Source organism: Cryptomeria japonica, chromosome 6 (assembly GCF_030272615.1).
Source record: "Cryptomeria japonica chromosome 6, Sugi_1.0, whole genome shotgun sequence".
Classification (NCBI taxonomy): Eukaryota; Viridiplantae; Streptophyta; class Pinopsida; order Cupressales; family Cupressaceae; genus Cryptomeria; species Cryptomeria japonica.
In genome coordinates, this window is record NC_081410.1 from 513,269,022 (window position 1) to 513,291,421 (window position 22,400).

Here is a 22,400-nt window from a genome sequence, read left to right on the forward strand (position 1 = left end):
TCCAACCTCTTCTTTCAACCCAATCTGGTGTGGACATTTGTCACCATTTCATTGGTGCAAATTGTGCACATGGATCCCCAACTTTCAAACCTGGCCCTTGATTAAACCTTTCAATCTTGACCATCCATTGCCCTGTTTGTGCTATAAATAGAGCTCTGATTCCTCCATTTTAAAAAATCATCTTTCAAATTTGAAGCATCACACTTATGCTCAAATTGTTTCAAGCTTTCATTTTATATATGCTCCTCATTTAGCTTCTTTTAGATCATAAATTAATCATGAACATGCATGCTAGAGTAATTTATTTATCATTTTAGTTCAATCATAGATTAAATATAGTATGCTAGGATAGTATTCATACTAACCTTGTCATCTTATCATTTAATTTGTTGCATTTCTAGCATCTCATCTAGCTTATAACACATCTCATCTTAAACTCAATTAAAAATCTCTCTCGTTCTCATATTTGCCATCCCTAAGCCATTTTGCTCAGTAATCTGAGAGCAAAACATTGGTTTGAGGGACATTGTGAGATAGAGAACCATGGGACCCTCCTTGGGAAGCTGAGTAACACATCGTTACTCCATAGCTTGCATCAAGAAGTCCTGTGTGTGTGTGTGGATTGGTATTTTACATATTTTTCATATTTTAAATTCTAACAACCCACTTTTCCCACATACATTTCTGGTGCCCACCGTGGGGCCCGAACCCCAATAACCTATCATTTTTTGAATTTGAAGACTTTTGTAGGTACGCGGGAAACTAGAATTGGCGTGTCTAAGAAACATTTTAGCGCATCCGCCTAACAGTTTAGCGCTTCTAGCCTACTGTTTAGCGCGTGGGCTTTCTGTCTTAGCGCGTTCAAACTGTTCCTTAGCGCATAACACTATTGACAAATTTTCCTATAGGTGTCGACGACGGCGAGACACAGATCAGCGCTTCCACCCGACAGATTAGCGCATGGACCCAAAGTTTTAGCGCTTCACCTCCATATTCTAGCGCGTGTAAACAAACAGTTAGCGCATTGAATATCAAACATTTATCGACTTCAGACCGCGGAAAAACTAAACCACAGATCAACGCTTCCACCAGACAGATTAGCGCATCAACCCAAAGTTTTAGCGCTTGTACTCCATATTCTAGCACATCTCAACAGACAGTTAGCACATCGAAATTCAAAATTTCCCGAATAACAGACCGCGGGAAAACAAAACCATAAATTAGCGCATTCGAGAAATAGAATAGCGCATGGAAACTAAACAGTAGCGCATCCGAAAAGTATTGTAGCGCGTACAGTTTGTTCTGTAGCGCATCACAAACAAAACCAACAAAAAGATTTTGTAACCGAATGAAAAAATTTTAGACTTGTGAAAGTCCCCCGAAACAAACTAACAAATTTCTTTCTATTTGCAGGATTTTTAACAAGTTTCTTGCAGGAAAAGCGAGAAGATTTGTTTTTACAAGCAAAACATTTTTCCTTTTGTTGACCTCAAAAATCGCAATTTGCTTTGTTGACGATCTATTTTCCATAGATTAGATAAATATTGCTATAAAAGATTAAAAAGAACATCATGCTTACTGGAGCAACATCTCCAATTAGAAGTTAGCAAATTATTGTCTTGAGGGTTAAAAAGAACAACTTGATTGCCTTGTCTCGAAAGTGGAAGGTATATGCTCTCCCCTTAACTGGGTGACCAAAAAGCCACACCACTCTTATGCTTTCAGTGTTTCAAGCAATAAATCCTTTAGCAGGCCTGCCTTCCCGAGGAGTTGCACTCAACTCTTAAAGCCGTTTATGGCCGGTGTGAAGGGAACAAGCTAAGTGGGGAACGACTTTGACGCCAAGAATTCCAACCCACTATAATCAAATGTGGAAAGTGACGAAAGTCCTTTTCAACGGTTGCACGCAGCGATTAGCCTTCCCCCAATATCCTTGAGATACGTAAAGCCTTTGTTCTAAAGGTTGGGAAGCCTCCTGAGGGAGTTTATCACTGACGGCCGAACGGGAAGCCTGATTAAGAACCTTAGCATTAGAAACTTTGAGCTGAGTCAGTATCCAAACATTCGTAACATCATAGTGCAAGGGTGGGGAAGAATCCGCCCACAAGATTACTCACCATATATCTCCCAAGATAACTACTCAACTGTGAAGCAATTCACTTTGGGTTAACTTCTGGCAAAAGGCAAAAAAACGGGCGCCCTCTAGGGGGTGACACGGCTGTTTGAGCTGACGGAGTATCGAGACTAGTGAGCTATGATATTGCTTATGACCCTTGAATAAAGAGTCTTTCTGAAGTGTTTATCTTGTATCCAACCTGTTAAAACATTGGGGATTTGAACACATCCTCGGCAGAACATACACTTTATGTTAGATTAAGTGAAATGATTGTACTTTGTGTGCCGTGCTTATATTTTGTATTTCAGAAAATCATCCATCCTACTTAAAAATTCTCTCAACAAAAATCAAAAACATCACAAAGACACCAAAAAGAAAAATCAGGGCAGCTTAGCGCGTAGGAACAACATATTAGCGCGTAAAACAGTTATTTTAGTGCATCTGCAGAACAAAATAGCGCGTACCACAAAAACAGTAGCATTTCAACTGAAAAGCAAGGCAGAAACCAATCTTTTAGCGCGTACAAAGCATAATCTAGTGCGTGTTAGGAATATTTTAGCGCATTAACAGAAACATCTAGCGCGTGAAAGTCACAGAGTAGCGTGTGAAAGTCACAGTGTAGCGCGTGAAAGTCACAGTGTAGCGCGTGATTTTCCAAAAAAACTTCGCAGCAAATTTCAAAACAGCCTGTTTTAGCACGTGGAACAAACAGCTTAGCGCTTAGAATTCCTATTTTAGTGCATTAGCCAAACCAGTCAGCGCGTGGGAAATACAGTCTAGCGCGTGCATGTTTCACAGTCAACAAAACAAAATTTTCCAGAATCATTTTTTTTGCGCGTAACCAGGGGCAGAGTAGCGCGTGGGTTAATAGTTTTAGCGCATTGAGAAAATTTACTAGCGCATTCAACACCTGTTTTAGCGCGTGAGAAAAAGGAGAAAAACAGAGAGTTGAAAAACCAAAAATTTTAAAAATTTCAAAATATTTTAAAACACAGTTTTTCATCAAAACACGTCTTTTATCAAACCCAAGTGACAATAACAAGCTATAAAACTATTTCTCAAGTCCAATTTGTGTCCAACAAGGTTGTCCAAATCCAAAAACGAATCGAGCAATATAGGACATCTTTCCTATCATAATCCGGAAACTTTTCATCATCAGTATCAATTCAATCCTTTAAACATCTTACGGATTTTATCTCAAAAACACTTGTCTAGAAATTTTCCAAATTGTCAAATCCAGTTTCCAGAGCGGGAAACTCTTATCCATATCATTTGACACACTTTATCGTGAAGGGATAGCTAAACCTTCATCCTGATAAAGTAAAATTTGAAATTTTCAAAACAAGAATCAACTGAATCCAAAACAAATCAAAGGAAATCATTGATCACTCATGCATGACTAATCCCCTCATTCTGAGAAGAAAGAACCTGTATCGCAACATCACGTTGAAGAAACAGCAACCTAGCTTTTCCAAATTCATCAAGAGAAATAAATTTTTATACATCAATCGTCAACTTTTCAAATCCCATCGGGTATTTCTTCATCACGTCAAACGTTATATCCAAAACAAATCCAGCGAATTTGACAAAAAACCCCTGAAAACAAGAGCATACTGTCAAAAGTCTGCTTTTAATCAAAAGATAAACCGCAAAGGAAAGATCAATCCAGAATTCCTACCTGATGAGTGCATCACATATAACACATCTAGACCAGAACCACCAACGCCAGAGCATAACATCAACGAGGACTTTGTTCCTTTCATCACTGAAAGTTTCTATTGAAATGCCTGTCACTCGCTCTCAACGAAACAAACAAAGCGAAACACCCGTGGAATCAAGTATGAATCACAGATTATCAAATCCTTTTGAAGTTCCATCCTTAGAAGATCCTGAAATTACTGACGCAATTCTTCAGGAATGTCAAGAAAATCCTTCATTCCAAAAACTCATCGAAAAACTCATGGAAAATGACAAAGAAAAATATCTACTTATGCTTACAAGCAAAGGTGTCAAACTTCCTGAAGATTTTGACGCAAACGTCTTTCAAACAGAATCTCAACAATACACATATCAAGAACAACAAAGGGAAGAAGAAACTCGTATACCTGAACAACATATACCAGAAATGCGAGTACCTGTATTTGAAACCCCAGAACAATGCATACCATTTACTGCACCTTTTCAGTTGAGAACAAATACGAGGGAAGAACTCTTCCCTCGACAAGATAATGTGCCCTTGGTTGCTCTTACTCAATAGATGCAAATGTTGCAAAGACAAATACACGATATGCAACAAGGGACAACAGTGCGGTACTCTATAAACGAAATCTGTCCTTATCCATTTGACAGAAGCTTAAACATGATACCTTTTCCTCCAAACTTAGACATTCCCAAATTTGATAAATATGATGGGAAAGGTGATCCTCGAGATCATGTTCGAGAATTTTGCACTATGAGTCTTGAATTTGCTCATAATGACACTTATCTAATGCGGTTATTCCCAAGAAGCCTAGGAGGACAAACAATGGAATGGTTATCCAAGATTACACCACCTGTTAGATCATTTGACGAATTGGTTAACAAGTTCATCACCCATTATTCTTACAACATCCAACATGCCATAACCATGTTAGATATCTGCAACACCAAACAAAAGAACAATGAAACCTTCATGTTATTCCTTCAACGTTGGCGATGCATGGTATCAAGGTATCCTCGAGATATTCCTGAAAAAGAGAAAATGGACATCTTCATTGATAATTTGAATGGTGAAATGAGTTACAGACTCAAATTTCAATGCATACCATCTTTTGACAAATTAATCGAAAATGGCATCCAAGTAGAGGAAGCTTGTGTCAAAAAGGGAACACTCAAGTTCTACAAAGAAGGAACAAACTCATCAAACTACAATAACCAAAACAATACCAATCTAGACAAAACTCGATTTTGGACTCGAAACAAAAACGAAGGCAACAATGAATCATATGATCCTAAATCTAAGCAACCAGTGCTTGCCTTATCAGGAAATACTCAAAATACAAAAAATCCTAAAAATACTACTCCCAGTACTAATACATATGCACCAAACAATGCTCAAGGACAACTCAATACCAACAATGCCAACGATAATCAAAACAAAAACCTGAATCCAGGGCCTAACAACAATTCACGCAACAACACCAACAATTTCCATAAGCGTATCTTCACACCATTGGGCCAATCATTAGAGTCCACATTCAGAGAGCTGTTAGCAAACAAGGTTCTTTCTTTACCTCCAATCAACAATTATGAACCCCCAATCAAACCACCTTGGTGGAATGATTCACACTATTGTGATTTTCATCGAAACAAAGGTCATAGGACAAACGAATGCATGAGATTGAAACACATAATCCAAGACATGATTGATCGAGGTGACTTAACGGTGGATGGTCTCAAAACAAATAATGATCACGAAGCCTTCAAAGATCCTCTTCCAAATTATAACAAAGATGGAGCATCCACTTCACATGATACCCGCGGAGCTTGTATTAATCACATCTACAACAATACAATCAATCACATATCAGCCGATGATCATCAAGTCAATGTTATAACCATTCAAGATAAACGTGATCATGAATCTGTCAATGTAACTACCCGGACTCAGAAATATGTCTTGAAGGGACATACTGCACCTTCAACTACCACACCAAAGATCCAATACGACTTAGTTAATCAACTGCGCAAGACTCCGGCTCAGATATCTATCCTGGAATTGTTGAAACTATCTCCAAGACACAAAGACATATTGGAGCAAGCACTCTTAGAAACAAATGTACCTCAAAATCTGGATACAGACAGATTTCAAGCTATGGTGGCCCACATGATAGAGTCTCATAACCTCACCTTCTCAGAGCATGATAATACTTCATTAAGTCATCCGCATAATACTCCTCTACATATTGAAGTCATTGTTTGCAAACACCGTGTCAAAAGAGTCTTAATAGATGGAGGAGCCGGACTTAATATATGTACTTTAAAGCTTATCCGTGCACTAGGTTTCTCAGAAGAATCTATTGATCCTTGTAAAAGGATTACCATAAAGGCATATGATGATGAGGAAAGGTCCTCTAAAGGAACAGTGATATTGCCTATTCAGGTAGGACCAGTGCAAAAAGATACTATATGTCAAGTTTTAGATATTGATCTCACCTACAATATCTTATTGGGCCGACCCTAGATACATGAAATGCAAGCAGTACCTTCTACATACCACCAGTGTGTCAAGTTTCCTCATGATGGACAGGAAATCTCCATATCAGCTGATCACAATCCATTTCAACATTGCAATGCAATGGGGGCAGCCCAAGACAGTTTGGTTCCTTATAACAGAGAAAAGCAGCGGTCTCCAACATCTGATCCACCAACCGTAAAATCCAACTCCTTATGGGGAGATTTCAAACAGAAAATGCAAATCAAAGACCAAGGCATGGGCGAATACTCTATGGAGCCTTTGTGTTTAACCAGATTGCCAACATCACCTAGATCGCATGGTTTACCTACTCTATCAACACATCTGGCAACTCAGCCCATAACTAAATTTGATGGTACCTTTATCCAATTGGGGACTCTAGCACATGAATCAGAAGATAAAGATGTTCTTAACTGGCTATACAAAGATGAAGAAGAAGCTAATAGAGCGGCCGCTCTAGACATTGTTCTACCAACACACTTGTATGGAAAAGGCTACTTGATCATGAAACAAATGGGATATGGCGGTAAAGGACCTATTGGGAAACGCCAAGAAGGAGTCACTGAACCTATAAATCTTCCTTCACAACCTAGTAGAAATAAAGCAGGATTAGGTTCTAAATTCACTTTCCTATTGAAAAGGCCGCCTCATACACATGCAAAACCTCAATGGAAAGAAAAGAAGAAATACAAAGAAGAATCATGGCAGGAAGCTCTCTTTGAATCAGCCAAAACAATCCGCAAGGCAAGAGAACGTCAAGATCAGAGGATATATCAGGGAAAGCTTTTGAATCATAAGAAGGCCATATCTGCAGCAGTAGCTCATATTCACACACTAGTGGCTCAAGAACCAATCCTATCCTCACAAGCACCCATCATTCCTCCCCGAGGAAGCACAATCTATGAACAAATCCAGAATGTAGAAGATGGATCAGATACAGAATCAACACAGAATGTCAAAATAGTATCTATCATCAAGGATTTATTTTCGCCATACAACATACCTATCTACAACACAGATAGAATTTGGGATGATGACTATGAGACAGATTCAAATGAATATGAATGGGGTACCTATTCGGATACTACTACAAATATCCCAGATGATACTGATTTCATATCCATTTCTCAAGAAGAACATAACGTGGAAGATAGACCTCTCGAATTTGGACCACAACATATCTATGATGTTCAGGAAAGCGAACAGAAATATTACGAACAAGTCTATGTAGAAGATGATACCATTGAAGATCTCGATAAAACCCTAAACTTCTTTAAAAACAAGACCCATCATGATGATAACTCTATTCTAACACTTACAGTAGTTGAACTTGACCCGCCCAATGATTCCTTACCACTTGTCTTTCCTGATCTCATCGACTGGACTGAACCTGAGACTCATGATATCCTAATTTTTCCAAATGATGAATCTATTATCCACTACCTATGTACCGTAAATCTCGAAACAGGCTCTGCCAGTGAACCACATAACGACATTTGTTCTTCAGGGAGTGCCGAGTCTCTCAGTCACAAAAATGAATTAAATAATGAATCTAATGCTGAAAACCAGTCAATGGCAGCAAAGGATCCCAAAAAAGTAAAAATAAAGGATGTATCGGAAGGTGAAAACCTTTTTAAGGCACCTAACGATGGGAGACTTGACACTCTTCCTGAGCACTTTCATGAGCGATCACCCATATTGATTGAGCCCACTCAATCAATCAACATTGGTACTACAGAAGCAGCCAGAAATATACATCTTGCAGAATCTTTGACAGAGGAGGAAAGATCGGCATTCATCATCTTCTTTAAAGGACAACAAATTAACTTTGCCTAGTCATATGCTGATATGCCTGGAGTGGATCCACACCTAATCATGCATCACTTGTCCATCTCTGTGGGGGTCAAGCTAGTCAAGCAGAAACTACGAAAGATGAATCCACAGATAGCACTCATGGTCAAAATAGAATTAAAGAAATTATTAGATGTCAGATTCATCTGACCTATTGATTATGTAGAATGGATTTCTAACATTGTTCCAGTCTCAAAACCAGATGGTAGTATTAGAATATGCACCGACTTCAGAGATGTCAATAAAGCTTGCCCAAAGGATGACTTTCCTCTGCCAAGTATCGATATAATTGTAGATCTCACAGCAGGCCATGCAATGCTCTCATTAATGGACAGTTTCTCAGGCTATAATCAAATCAAAATAGCTCCTAAAGATCAAGACAAAACAACATTCACCTGTCCTTGGGGAACATACTGTTGGAATGTAATGCCTTTTGGCTTAAAGAATGCCGGAGCCACTTATCAAAGAGCAATGACAACAATATTCCATGATATGATGCACACATTTATGGAAGACTATGTGGACGATTTACTAGCAAAATCTTTCACCAGAGCTGAACATCTTGGCATCCTAACAAAGATCTTTGATCGGTTGCAGAAATTCAAAGTCCGACTCAACCCTAAGAAGTGTGTCTTCGGGGTTACATCAGGCAAGTTACTAGGTTACATCGTCTCAGCTAAAGGTATTGAAGTTGATCCAGCAAAGGTACAAGCCATCATGGATATGCCACCACCAAAGAATATCAGTCAACTTCGATCTCTCCAAGGGCGACTTCAATCAATCAGGCGATTCATCACTCAACTAGCAGACAAAAGTCTGCCATTCAACCACTTGCTACACAAAAATGTGCCATTCAAATGGGAGGCTAAATGTGCAGAATCTTTTTATCAAATTAAACAGTACCTGATAAATCCACCGGTCCTAGTACCACCAATTGCAGGAAAGCCTCTTATATTGTATATATCAACGACAGATGTTTCACTGGGGGCATTATTGGCACAAGAAGATCAACAAGGAAAGGAATGAGCCATATATTACATCAGTAGAACATTGAATGGCTATGAGCTCAATTATACATTCATTGAAAAGGCTTGCCTAACAGTTGTTTTTGCATCTCAAAAATTCTAACATTATATGCTAGCACACATTATCAAGCTTGTAGCCAAAATTGATCCTCTCAAGTATCTACTCAGCAAGGCAGCTCTCACAGGCCGATTGGCTAAATGGGTTATGATTCTCAGTGAATTTGACATCCACTACATAGAAAAATGAGCCATCAAAGGACAAGCAATTGCAGATCAGCTGGCTGAAGCACCACTACCAGGAAAACAAACCATGGACATTGACTTTCCAAACAGGGACGTTTTTGCTCTCTCCTCCAAACAATGGACCCTATACTTTGATGGATCCTATACACAACATGGTTCAGGGGCCGGCATTCTATTCATCACCCCTGAAGGACACACCATGCCGAGATCATATAGGCTTATGTTTCCCTGTACAAATAATATGGCTGAATATGAAGCATTGGTCATAGGCATCAAAATGGCTGTCGAGTGGAAAATCACAGAATTAAAGGTCTATGGTGACTCACAATTAGTCATCAATCAGATCAACAACAACTATCAAACAAAAGATGATAAGTTACTACCCTACAAACGGATGGTGGATGACTTCAAGCAATATTTTGTGCACATCACCTTTGCACAAATACCAAGGTTAAATAACAAAGCAACCGATGCAATGGCTACGATCGCTTCATTACTACAAATTCCAGAACAACAAAGTCGTTATGAGTTCCTGGTAGAGCAACTGTTCTCCCCCGCCTATGACCACTCTGAATCCCATGTTATATATGCCTTAACCAGTTCAGATTCTCCGTTATATGGACCAATATACGACTACCTCAAGCATAATATCTTACCCATTGACCAATCCCGTAACCAAAAATGTAACTTTATCCGACAAGCTGCCCGTTACACCCTTACCGCTGATACCTTATATCGTCGAGGTCTAGATGGTACTCTTCTTCCTTGTCTTGATCGTAATGATTCTGATTCAGCTTTACACGAGCTTCACGAAGGTATTTGTGGCACACATTCGAGTGGCACTACTCTTGCTAAAAAGCTTCTCCGCATGGGATACTACTGGCCTACAATAGAGAAAGAGTCATATCACTTTGCCAAGAAATGTCCTAAATGCCAAATCCATGGCAATCTGATACATGCACCAGCATAGGAACTGCAGCCCTTTACAACATCATGGCCCTTTTGTCAGTGGGGATTGGATCTGGTAGGCAAAATACATCCTTCATCTTCAAATGGACACAAGTTCATTATAACTGCCACAGAATACTTTACCAAATGGATTGAAGCAGTTCCCATGACCACAGTGACTGGGAAACAAATTGCCTCGTTTATCTTAAATTATCTGATTTGCAGATATGGTATTCCAAGTTCAATCGTCACAAATAATGGACGACCTTTCAAAAACCAAGATGTGCAGGAACTATGTGAAAAATTCAAAATTCAGCATCGGTTTTCTACACCATACTATCCACAAGGAAATGATCAGGCAGAAGCATCTAACAAAACGATCCTGAAAATCCTCAAGAAAACGGTGAATGATGCAGGCAAGGATTGGCATGTACAACTCAATCCAGCTCTTTGGGCCTACAGGACTAGCATTCGCATGCCTATAGGGGCAACACCATATTCCTTAGTATATGGATCAGAGGCTATTTTACCCTTGGAGGTAGAAATTCCATCTCTTAGAGTCTCTTTGAAAGGCTTGATTCCAGATGAAGAGTATCGAGTCAACCGACTGCAAGAATTGGAACTATTAGATGAAAGACGCCAACATGCTTATACTCATCTCAAAGCCTATCAGCAACACATGTGCAGGAGCTACAATCATAAGGTTATTCCTTGTAACTTCAAGGTTGGTGATCTAGTCTTAAAAGAAAATCCAAGAAACCAGCAAGATAGAGAAAAGAAAGGGAAATTTGAACCTAACTGGTTGGGTCCCTATGTCATCATTTCAGTCTATGGATCAGGTGCCTATCAGCTAACAAATTCTGAAGGAGATGTGCTTGATGATCCAACTAACAGCATTCATCTAAAGAAGTACTATACTTAAGGTAGCCTAGTGCACAGAAAATGAAAAAAAAAATAAAAAATAAAAAATCTAGAAAAAGTCAAAATACAAAGTACAATAAAAACAAATGGTGAAAACTTGGTAAACAGGCGCCCTTGTGAAAGGCCGGCTCCTTTATCCATATCCATGTGAGTTTATTCATCAAAACACTATTGGCCATTGCCCGATACTTATCATCTATCCATCTAGGACATACTTAGCGTAGTCACTATCCTGAGTTATCCATCTGTATCTATTCTCTTATCATATTTCACCATGGCTTGGAAATCACTATACATAATCATATCCAGACGAACACTCATCTAGGGGCATTAAACTATTCAAAAACTTGCAAACATTCAAAGACATTCCAATTATTGTCAAACCTCAGACACAGGACATCCAACAAACACACTTCATCACAAAACAACCAAAACACGAACAATACACCAGAAACTTAAGGATGGATGATTTTCTGAAGTATTAAATGTTGCATTATCGCAATAAAGTCTTGATTATTTTGCATGTTGCACTTTTTAAATAAATTGGAATCTTCTCCTTATCTCATCAAAAGCTTTAAATCCCGAGATCAGGAGGAACTTCCAACATTTTCTTAGTCTTCTGTCTGGGAGGCGATCACTTGTACTGTGTGGATATTTGCCTCGAGACATGATCCATATCACTGAAGGCCTGATTCCATTTCATGCATATAAATGATCTAATCTTGTATGTTTACGCAATACGCAGTCAATTCGTCCTGGTTTAATTATACCTTGACGCTTGTGCTATCTTGCAAAATAAAAAATCATGTAAATTTTACTCAGGTCATTATGGTTCAATTACCATTATGCTTGTATAAATTTTCAACATATCCAAAAATCAAGAAAAGCTCCATGATGATATTTACAAAGAAAGCAACTAAATGGTTCTATCGGATGGCAAATACAGAATGAGTGAGGATCCAAAAACAATTAGTTGCATATCATTTTACAATTAGTTGCATAACATTTTACAATTAGTTGCATTTCATTTTACGATTAGTTGCATATCATTTTACGATTAGTTGCATATCATTTTACGCTATTATCCCATATCATTATTACATCATTATTACATCATTTCATATTACATCTCATAGCATATTAAAACCACCATCTCATTTTCAAGATACATCTCATACATCCTACATAACACATTACATCATATATGTCAGCATTACATCATCATATGAAAGGAAGTAGCACACATAAAATGCATCCATAAACACATCACATCGATCAAAAATGGTGCTCCGTATATAAATATCTCTCAAAAAATGATCAAAATCTACAAAATGTGTCTCAGCCATATGTCCAGTACAAAGAATGCAAAAATCCAAAACTACAATGGAGACCCTGTCTCTCAAGTGTGACTATCCCCTGATGGAGATGGTCTCGCTCCGGATGCACCTACCCCTAGATCTCCAGGAGGATCCTGCCTAGCTCCAGATACACTCGCCCCCGGATCTGCAGGAGGGTCCTGTCTCACTGGCCCTGTCACTCCTCGGCTCTCCGATCGTGTCCCGGCAGTTTGAGATTGACTCGATCTCGACTGTGCAAAACTCGCTACACGTCGCTCTCTGGGTACTGCATCCTCATAATGCCGTCGATAATACTCGACCTCCTGTACCCTCCAGGTCAGCTCTCTCAGGGTGTCTCTCAAGGGACCACCCATCGCTGCTCTCTGTACGGTCGCTAGGGCCTCCTCTGCTCGACCCCGTCGCTCCATCTCGGTATCTCTCTCAGTGGTCAATTGAGATATCTGCCGCTGATATGTCAAAATCTGTGCCTGCAGCTGCTGCACAGTAATCTGTAGGGTCCGGATCTGTGCATCCTCTACATGACCCGGCACTCATACCCGCAATGGTCCCTGTGCTGGAGGAACCCCTCCCACTCGGCCTGTCCTGGGTACGGGAGGTGGGAGTATATCTATCCTCCTCCTCTGTACTGGTCTCCCCACCTCCTCCTCTCCTCCCACTGCAACCAGCACCTCCATCACTCTACCCTCTCCCCCGGCCCCAATGGCCAATCCTCCTCTCCCCCTCTCAATCCTGCCCTGTCGTACTGCCCTCTGTACACCTCTACCTCTCCTCCTCCCTCTATCTCCTCCAACCCCATCATCTCCCTCATCTCTCTCCTCTCCCTCTGAATTGAATACCAGTCTCATCTCCTCTGGATCTGAGATCCTAGCCACGACCCGAGCAGTAAACAAATGAGCAAACTCCTCTGTCATCCCGGCATCCTGTATCTCCGGGGCATAATCCCAGACCTGTCCAGCCAACCCGGTAAACTCCTCAATGGCCACAGCACTGTCAATGGTCGGCCCCCAATTGGCCACATCCTGTTGTCGCCGTGCATATAAGCACGCCCCCTGTGGAATACCCTACTGTCTCCCGAACTGCCTCAAAACTCGGGTAACCAAAAAACCGCTCTATCACGAATGGATTCCTCCCGATCAGATACCTCGTCATAAAAATGAAAGGCATCTCCATCCCATCCTCTGCCCACACCTCACAGCCTGTATACGGTCTCTAGGTGACCGTATCTATATCATCGAACACCCTCCTCCAGTGCTCTAGTTTTCCCAGCTTACGCTGGACAACTAGGCCTCTATAACCATAAGCATAGGCCGCCCCTACGGGCCTATCCCTGTCTGCTAGTGGCCTCGCTGCTGGAATGTGCTCCCAGCACCATACTTGTAAAAGGGTCACCCCTGCTGATAAACTCCCATATCCGAGGTATACCACCTCATGCAAACTCCTGTAGAGGTGGGCCAGCATCGCTGACCCCCATGCAAATCTCTGGCCCTGTGTGACCATCTGCTCCAGAACCAGCCCCCATCCCACTGAAAATCCCTTTGACCTGCGATCAGGACAAAGGAATCCTCCAATAAATCCTGCCAATACAGATGGCAGCGGTGCATAATCCAGATCTAGGAACTCCTGCCACGGGATCTCATAACCGCAGACACTCTCATCATGAAAAATCCGGCGTAGTGCCTCTGTGCCACCCTCCTCCCTCTGCTCATAGGGCAATATAGCTCCGACCACAGGAATGCGCAGAATGCGATAACAGTCCTCTGGCGTCACGGTCATCTCTCCCGTAGCAAAATGGAAGGTGTTCGTATTGCTGTGCGACCTCTCCGCCAAAGCTATCAATAGTCCTCGGTTCACAGTGAACCGCGGCATATCCAAAAGTGAGGTCAATCAGTATCGCTCAATAATGTCCAAGTCTGCCTGTGACAGACGCAGTATCAATGTCCATGGTCTCGGGAATCTCTCCCTCGACTGCACAATGCCCAATCCCTCTTGTCAACAAACAAAACATATCCAATATCAGATTCCACATCAACAAAAAGTTATCAAAATAAACCTTACATCAAAAACATGCAATAAATTTGCTCATCTACATCAAGTTCAAAAACCTATCATGTCATATCAACTTGTAAAACAACTCAAGTTCTCAAAAACCATATCAAAACTTGTAAAACAACTCAAGTACCACAATCACAAACTTGTAAAACAACTCAAGTTTCCCACCCATATCAGCTTGTAAAACAACTCAAGTTTCCAACCCATATCGGCTTGTAAAACAACTCAGGCTTTCATACACATTGAACTTGAAACAGACAATGCAAATACATCAGTTTCTGATCAAAACAACAGCTTGATAATCTATACATAACTTGGAAACATTCACATCAAAACAAGTTATAAAAGTACTCATATTGGATACGTACATCAAAAACACGACAGGCACGCAAAAACACAACTTTTCCAATTCGGCCAAAACATAAATTTTGTTTATGCATGCGCTAAAACAGACCTTAGATGCGCTAAAATAGACCCATGCGCTAGGCTGCTTATCCTACGCGCTAACCTATCTCTCTTATGTGCTAGATTCCATCCATGCGCTATCCTTTTCTACCTGTGCGCTATCCAATTTATCCTATGCGCTAGACTCTGTCTACGCGCTACTATTTTCCTCCCACGCGCTACTCAAACTTACCTATGCGCTAATCTGTCCTCCCTAAGCGCTCCTCTTTTCATCCTATGCGCTAGGTTTACCCTACGTGCTAAACCCCTTTGCCTAAGCGCTACCCTTTCAGCCCTATGCGCTTGGTTATGCCTACGCGCTAAAATCCCTGTTTCATGCGAACTTCTGCGACTCCTATGCGCTAGGTTAGTCCTACGCGCTACCCTGTTCCTCCAAAGCGCTTCTAAATGCATTACCTGCGCTATTCTACGTCGACGCGCTAACTCAGATTGCCTATGCGCTAACAGAAAACTTTCGGACGCAACCTATCAATTGACTTCTATGCGCTACTGTTTACTTCGTATGCGCTATTTTACATCATAGACACGCTAAAATGATTTATCCGAATTTGAAAATTCAAAAAACACCTAAAAACGACAAAATAAAAAATCAAAAAGGGGTCAAAAACGTTGACTTACTGGTGGTCCACGCGCGGCTGGTCTCCGATACCTCCGAACACGCTCGAAACGGTGTCTGTGATACGGAATAGGCATTTTCTCTCCAAAGCAAATTCTCTTTTCTTCAAAGTCAACAAGCACAAATGAATTCAAATCAAGCCCATTTCCCCTTTTATAGGAGGAAAATGAAATTAGGGTTAACTAACTGGGCCTGTAATACGGTCGCGGTCTCCCCTATACCAAAACATTTGTAATTTATCGGGAGATGAATCAATTTACACACTAACTACACGCATGAAATCCTACACATCATACGAACGTCATCGATTTAAATCAGAAATTTTCCAAACAAAAAAATATTGATTCATCTCCCGAGGGGGCATCACATCAAACATCGAATCTGGGGCATCACATCAAATCTGGGGCACGACTAACAAATCAAAAGAGCGACACAACAAAAACTGCATTTGATCATAAATCATGATAAGGCATCATTTTCTTTGAAATAACATGTGCACACACGTCACTTCAAAGAGAGGCAAAATGTAGACGTATAAAAATGACCACATTCCTAAATGAATATTTTATGTTCATTTTTCTATTTGATTAAATCCAATTTAATTAAATTATCCACATTCTTCTATTTAATTAAATAAATTATTCAATTTATTTAAATAAAATTCACTATACCATTTAATGAATAAATCATTTTATTCAATTAAATCCCCCTAGCCACTTTTAATTAAATTCAAATTTAATTAAATAGTTATCCTAAATTGAATAAATCATATTTATTTAATTTCTCCAAATTGCAACCAAATTGAATGAAAATCAAATAATTCAATTAAATCCTATTATCCCCTCATCCACTTGCAAAATCCCAAACCCCTTTCTAACCCCTTCTAGAATCTTCTAATCGATTCTAATTAACCTAACCCTCCTCTAAACTTTGTCACATCCCTAAGCAAAGGGAGGTCACTTCTCAAATGGCCCAAAGTCTTGGATAACCATTGAAGGTTTTCAACCTTCAACCACTAAAACCCTAAAGTCTTTGAAAACCATTGAAGGCTTCCAACCTTCAACCACTTAATCCACAAAGTCTCCAATAACCATTAATGGTTATTTCAAACCCTCCCACATGGTTAAAACATTTGTTTTGACTCAACCTCTATCCAACCCAAGGGTCTCATCAGGTTATTAATGCTTTGACCATGATTATCTCTTAATCATTTGCACAAAGGTTTATCCTTGGATTAGATCTTAATTCAGTGGGTAAACCTAACTTAGACTTGACCCTTAGCCTTTAGATAACCATGAGGTCTCCTCAGGCCTTTAATGCCTCCAACCTCTTCTTTCAACCCAATCTGGTGTGGACATTTGTCACCATTTCATTGGTGCAAATTGTGCACATGGATCCCCAACTTTCAAACCTGGCCCTTGATTAAACCTTTCAATCTTGACCATCCATTGCCCTGTTTGTGCTATAAATAGAGCTCTAATTCCTCCATTTTAAAAAATCATCTTTCAAATTTGAAGCATCACACTTATGCTCAAATTGTTTCAAGCTTTCATTTTATATATGCTCCTCATTTAGCTTCTTTTAGATCATAAATTAATCATGAACATGCATGCTAGAGTAATTTATTTATCATTTTAGTTCAATCATAGATTAAATATAGTATGCTAGGATAGTATTCATACTAACCTTGTCATCTTATCATTTAATTTGTTGCATTTCTAGCATCTCATCTAGCTTATAACACATCTCATCTTAAAATCAATTAAAAATCTCTCTCATTCTCATATTTGCCATCCCTAAGCCATTTTGCTGAGTAATCTGAGAGCAAAACATTGGTTTGAGGGACATTGTGAGATAGAGAACCATGGGACCCTCCTTGGGAAGCTGAGTAACACATCGTTACTCCATAGCTTGCATCAAGAAGTCCTGTGTGTGTGTGTGGATTGGTATTTTACATATTTTTCACATTTTAAATTCTAACAACCCACTTTTCCCACATACAACTGCGATATGATGATAACCATTACTTGGCCATATATCCAACACTATTTAGTACTGAATTATATTATATTTTATTTCCTAATACTTGACTCAAATTCTCTATATATTAGCTAAGTGATTTCAAGAAATTAATGTTATTAAATCACATTCATATGTACATTGCATATAGTCAAATGTATCTAATTGAAGTATACTTAATTTCTTACTTTTTAGCAATGCTCCTTAATTTCTTGAGCCTTATTTTTTCATTTTTTAAATTATAAAAAATTGGACTTCAAGTCAAATGATCTAAATGGATGAAATTTACACATGTTAAGTTTAAGAATGCAAAATTATTTATATATTTCACTAATTACATTTTCTTTGTTAAGAATTGATGAAACATTATTAGATATATAACCTTTTTAGTTCAAAGCACTAAATTTTGAAGATTTGCATATTTGCATGTGTTGTTTTTAGTTTCAAAGCACAAAATTTTGAAGATCTAAATATTTTTTGCAATGGGGAATAAGAGGATTAGATCAAGGTTGTATGATTGTAAAAGGGACAATAAGATGAAAGGTCATACAAAACATAGTCAACAATAATCCGTTGTTGTTCAAGATCAACCTGATGATGTTCAAGAAACATATACTCTGGTACGAGATGAATTTTTTTTTCTGGTATGGAAAATTTGATGTAAATGGATGAAGATAGTCTTTTCAATGAAATTCCATCTAAAGATATGATACCTAAAAGAACATTAAAATTGCATTGTAAGAATTTGTGGGATGATTATTTTAAAAATAAGTCTATTTTTGGAAGAGGACGATTATTTTCTAAGTTCTTTAGGAAAAGGGAAATGAAACCTATTTTGGAGTTGTTGGGTGTTGGTAATAAGAAAAGTTTGATTGATACATGAGTAAAATAAACTATAATTGAAAATTTACAAGAAGCATTGAATTGTATTGAGAACACAAGTCGAGGTGCTAAGTGTTGCACGTAGAGCATTGATGACTATGATTACTAGTAAGGAATTGACTCATAAAAAATAAGTGAATGCAATTTCTCAATTAATGCATGTATCTAGAAGAATTGTTCAAAGATATATTAGGAAGAGAAATATGTTGGATGAAAACATCGAAAAGAATTGGGTAAATATCTGTAGGGTTCCTGGAAAAGACAAAATTTTTAAAGATGTAAAAAGACAAGTCATTGATGATTGGACCAACCAATATGGTGTTTCTTCCAATAGAAGGGATACTATACAGATGATAGATAAAGATGGTAAAAAGATAACACATCCAAAACATTTCTTAGATACAACACAAAGTGAATTGTTTGAAGCATTCAAGCAAGAATTATCAAATGTAAATATTTGCCAAAGGATGTTTGAGAGATTCCGTCCTTGCTTTGTATGCATAAATAAGGTACATGAAAATTTTTGTTGTCAAAATCATGTTAAATTTTATCTACACTTGCAATCATATGAGAAGTTCATGGCAACAATTAATCCAAATCTAGTCATTCCTACAAGTACAACACAATTTGTGAATTCTATTTTATGTGATAAATTAGAAGATTTTAATGAGTTCAAAATACAATGTATAAAAAGGTGAATGCAATAATTGTGGATTTTTGAGTAAGTTTGTGTTGCAAACTGAGAATATTGATATCCATGCACTAGTTATACGGAAGAGATTTGAATATGAGACATACCAAAGTAAGTTAGGAACTAAATCCAAAAAAATTATGTTGAAAGAGAGTGAATTTCCCTACATTCAGTTTATAGATAGATTTCATAATATGATATATCCACATATCCAACATTGTCATTGTGCAAGATGGTAGGCTAAATAGTTTTGTGATTCAAAGAATTGTTTTCCACCAGGTTGTATTCTTTCAATTGTAGATTTCTCTGAGAACTATATGTTAGGGGTCCCACAGATACTGAGAGGGGGGGATGAATCAGTATCTAACCGGTAATAAGAATTTCTTATGTTAAAACATGTAGAACATAATAAAATAGTGTATCGGTATGCAAGAAATAATGCAATAAACAGAATCAAGAATATCCACATGAAAAGTACACCATAACACAAGATGTTTAATGAGGAAACCTAGTCTGGGAAAAACCTTAGTGGGATTTGTGACCCACAATATTCACCCATTGGCCAATAAGAGAATATTACTTACAATAGGGGCCTACACATGCAGGAAGGCCAACTACCTAGAGCTCACTGCTCAATGGGAAGTCACACTGACTTACAATAAGGATTATACTAATCCAATGACTTGTACTGCTTTACAATAGCATCTTCAATTCTAGATTCAGTACCAGTTCCTGCTCTATTCTTTACATATACCCTTGACCTATATTTCGCACATTAGGTCTGCCTAATATTTTCCTTTATGCTCCTACATCACTTCTACAAATGTCTACAATGATCTCCTTTATATATAAGAGTCATTTTACAATTTGCCAAGTTGGCTTACAATAATAAACAAAATATTACATAACAAAAATCCTGTCAGCCTCTGTGTCGGTATACTTTTTTTCTTCTATGTCGGTGCCGGTGTCCTGAGTGATCTGTTGATGCCAGTGCACTATCTTGTCGGTGTAATGCTTTGTCGGTATAATGTCTTGCTGGTGCCATAGGATTGCAAGGTTGCCTGTGTAATGCTTTGCCAGTATAATGTCTTGCCGGTGCCATAGGATTGCAAGGTTGTCATCAATGACAAAACCTTCAATCACATACAATGTCTCATTAGAGTGTGCATATGCCAACAATCTCCCCCTTTGGCATTGATGGCAACACTCATGAGAAATTTCAAAAAGTATCCAAAAATGTGTAGTCCAAAAATGTTACCAAATATGTTTACCAAAAATGTGAGAGCTCCCCCTGAGCATATGATTCTTGTGTTTTGAATTTTCTCATCCCACTACTCCCCCTTTGGCATCAATGACAAAGGTTGTCAAGATGTCAGTAGATTTTGTAGTTTCATCTATCCATATCCTCAACCTTGTAGCTAGGTAGTTATTATCTAAAAAAGATCTCCCAAAATTAAGTTTATACTATCCATAAACTTCTTACTATCGTTTATTGTTGTCTTAGTTCTCTTCACTGTACCGGTGAGATGCTACAAATGCTCTGCCAGTGTTTTGCTTCCCTGTGTTAATGCCTCAGAAATTTCCTTCCACAAAGATGCTAAATAGTCCAATCTTGGACTTAGTTTAGATCTCAAATGTTTTTCCTTATTTATTATTCTTTCTTTCTCCCTTTCCAATTTGAGTAATTCTTCTTCAAAATTAGCTATCTTTTCTTCAAAAACTGATAGTGAATCAGGTGAGTTGACAAAATTTTATGCAAGCTTATTTATCTCATCTTGTGCATTTCTTATTTTCTTATCAATATCTACAGTCAAAAAGTTTGTTTTACATGTATCTTTATACAGATTTTTGTATTCTTTCAACAAATTACATAGTTCCGGTAGAAGTATGTCAAAATCTTTGTTACACTTCTTTATTTCCTCATCAAAGAATTTATGTTTCTCGATTTCTACCTTATCCTTCACTGATTCTTCCTTTATTTTCTCAATGTTTTCATAAATATATTTACACAATGTATCCAATTGTCCTAAAGAATTTTTCTTATCTATATTACAGTTGGGAGCTATTTCCTTCAAAATTGGTATAGAATCATCAATTGCCTTATAAGCCTGTGAGCTGCAGTCAGTTATTTTCTTGATAGAATCAAGTAATACCTCAGTCACATTTGTTGACTTGAATGTTGATGATGATCCAAAAATCTGAGTACCAGTGGAAGTAACCATGCTTGTATTGACCTCTGGTATGTCAGTTTGTGTCTGCATTTCTTTAAGCACTAGGTTTCCTACTTCACTAATTACCAATGGCACTGTTTCCTTATGTACCTTCTGTTCTGGTTGATGTTGTTTTGGAGCCTTTAGCTCTATTAGTTTCTCTGTATGTTGTGTTGTCTCTATATGTGCCTTAGTCTCTGCCTTTTTCTCTATATCATAGTCTGTAAGAGCTCCTTCAAGTTGCTTCATCAGATTTTCCATCTTTACCGGTGTCAAGATCTTCCTCAAGCTATTAGGCTTATAAAAATAGAGGACCAAGCTCTGATACCAATTGTTAGGGGTCCCATAGATACTAAGAGGGGGGGGTGAATCAGTATCTAACCAATAATAAGAATTTCTTATGTTAAAACATGCAGAACATAATATAACAGTGTACCGGTATGCAAGAAATAATGCAATAAACAGAATCAAGAATATCCACATGAAAAGTACACCATAACATAAGATGTTTAACGAGGAAACTCGATGTGGGAAAAAACTCGATGGGATTTGTGACCCACAATATTCACTCACTGGCCAATAAGAGAATATTACTTACAATAGAGGCTTGCACATGCAAGAAGGCCAACTGCCTAGAGCTCACTGCTCAATGGGAAGTCACGCTGACTTACAATAAGGATTATACTAATCCAATGACTTGTACTTCTTTACAATAGCATCTTCAATGCCAGATTCAGTACCAGTTCCTGCTCTGTTCTTTACATATACCCTT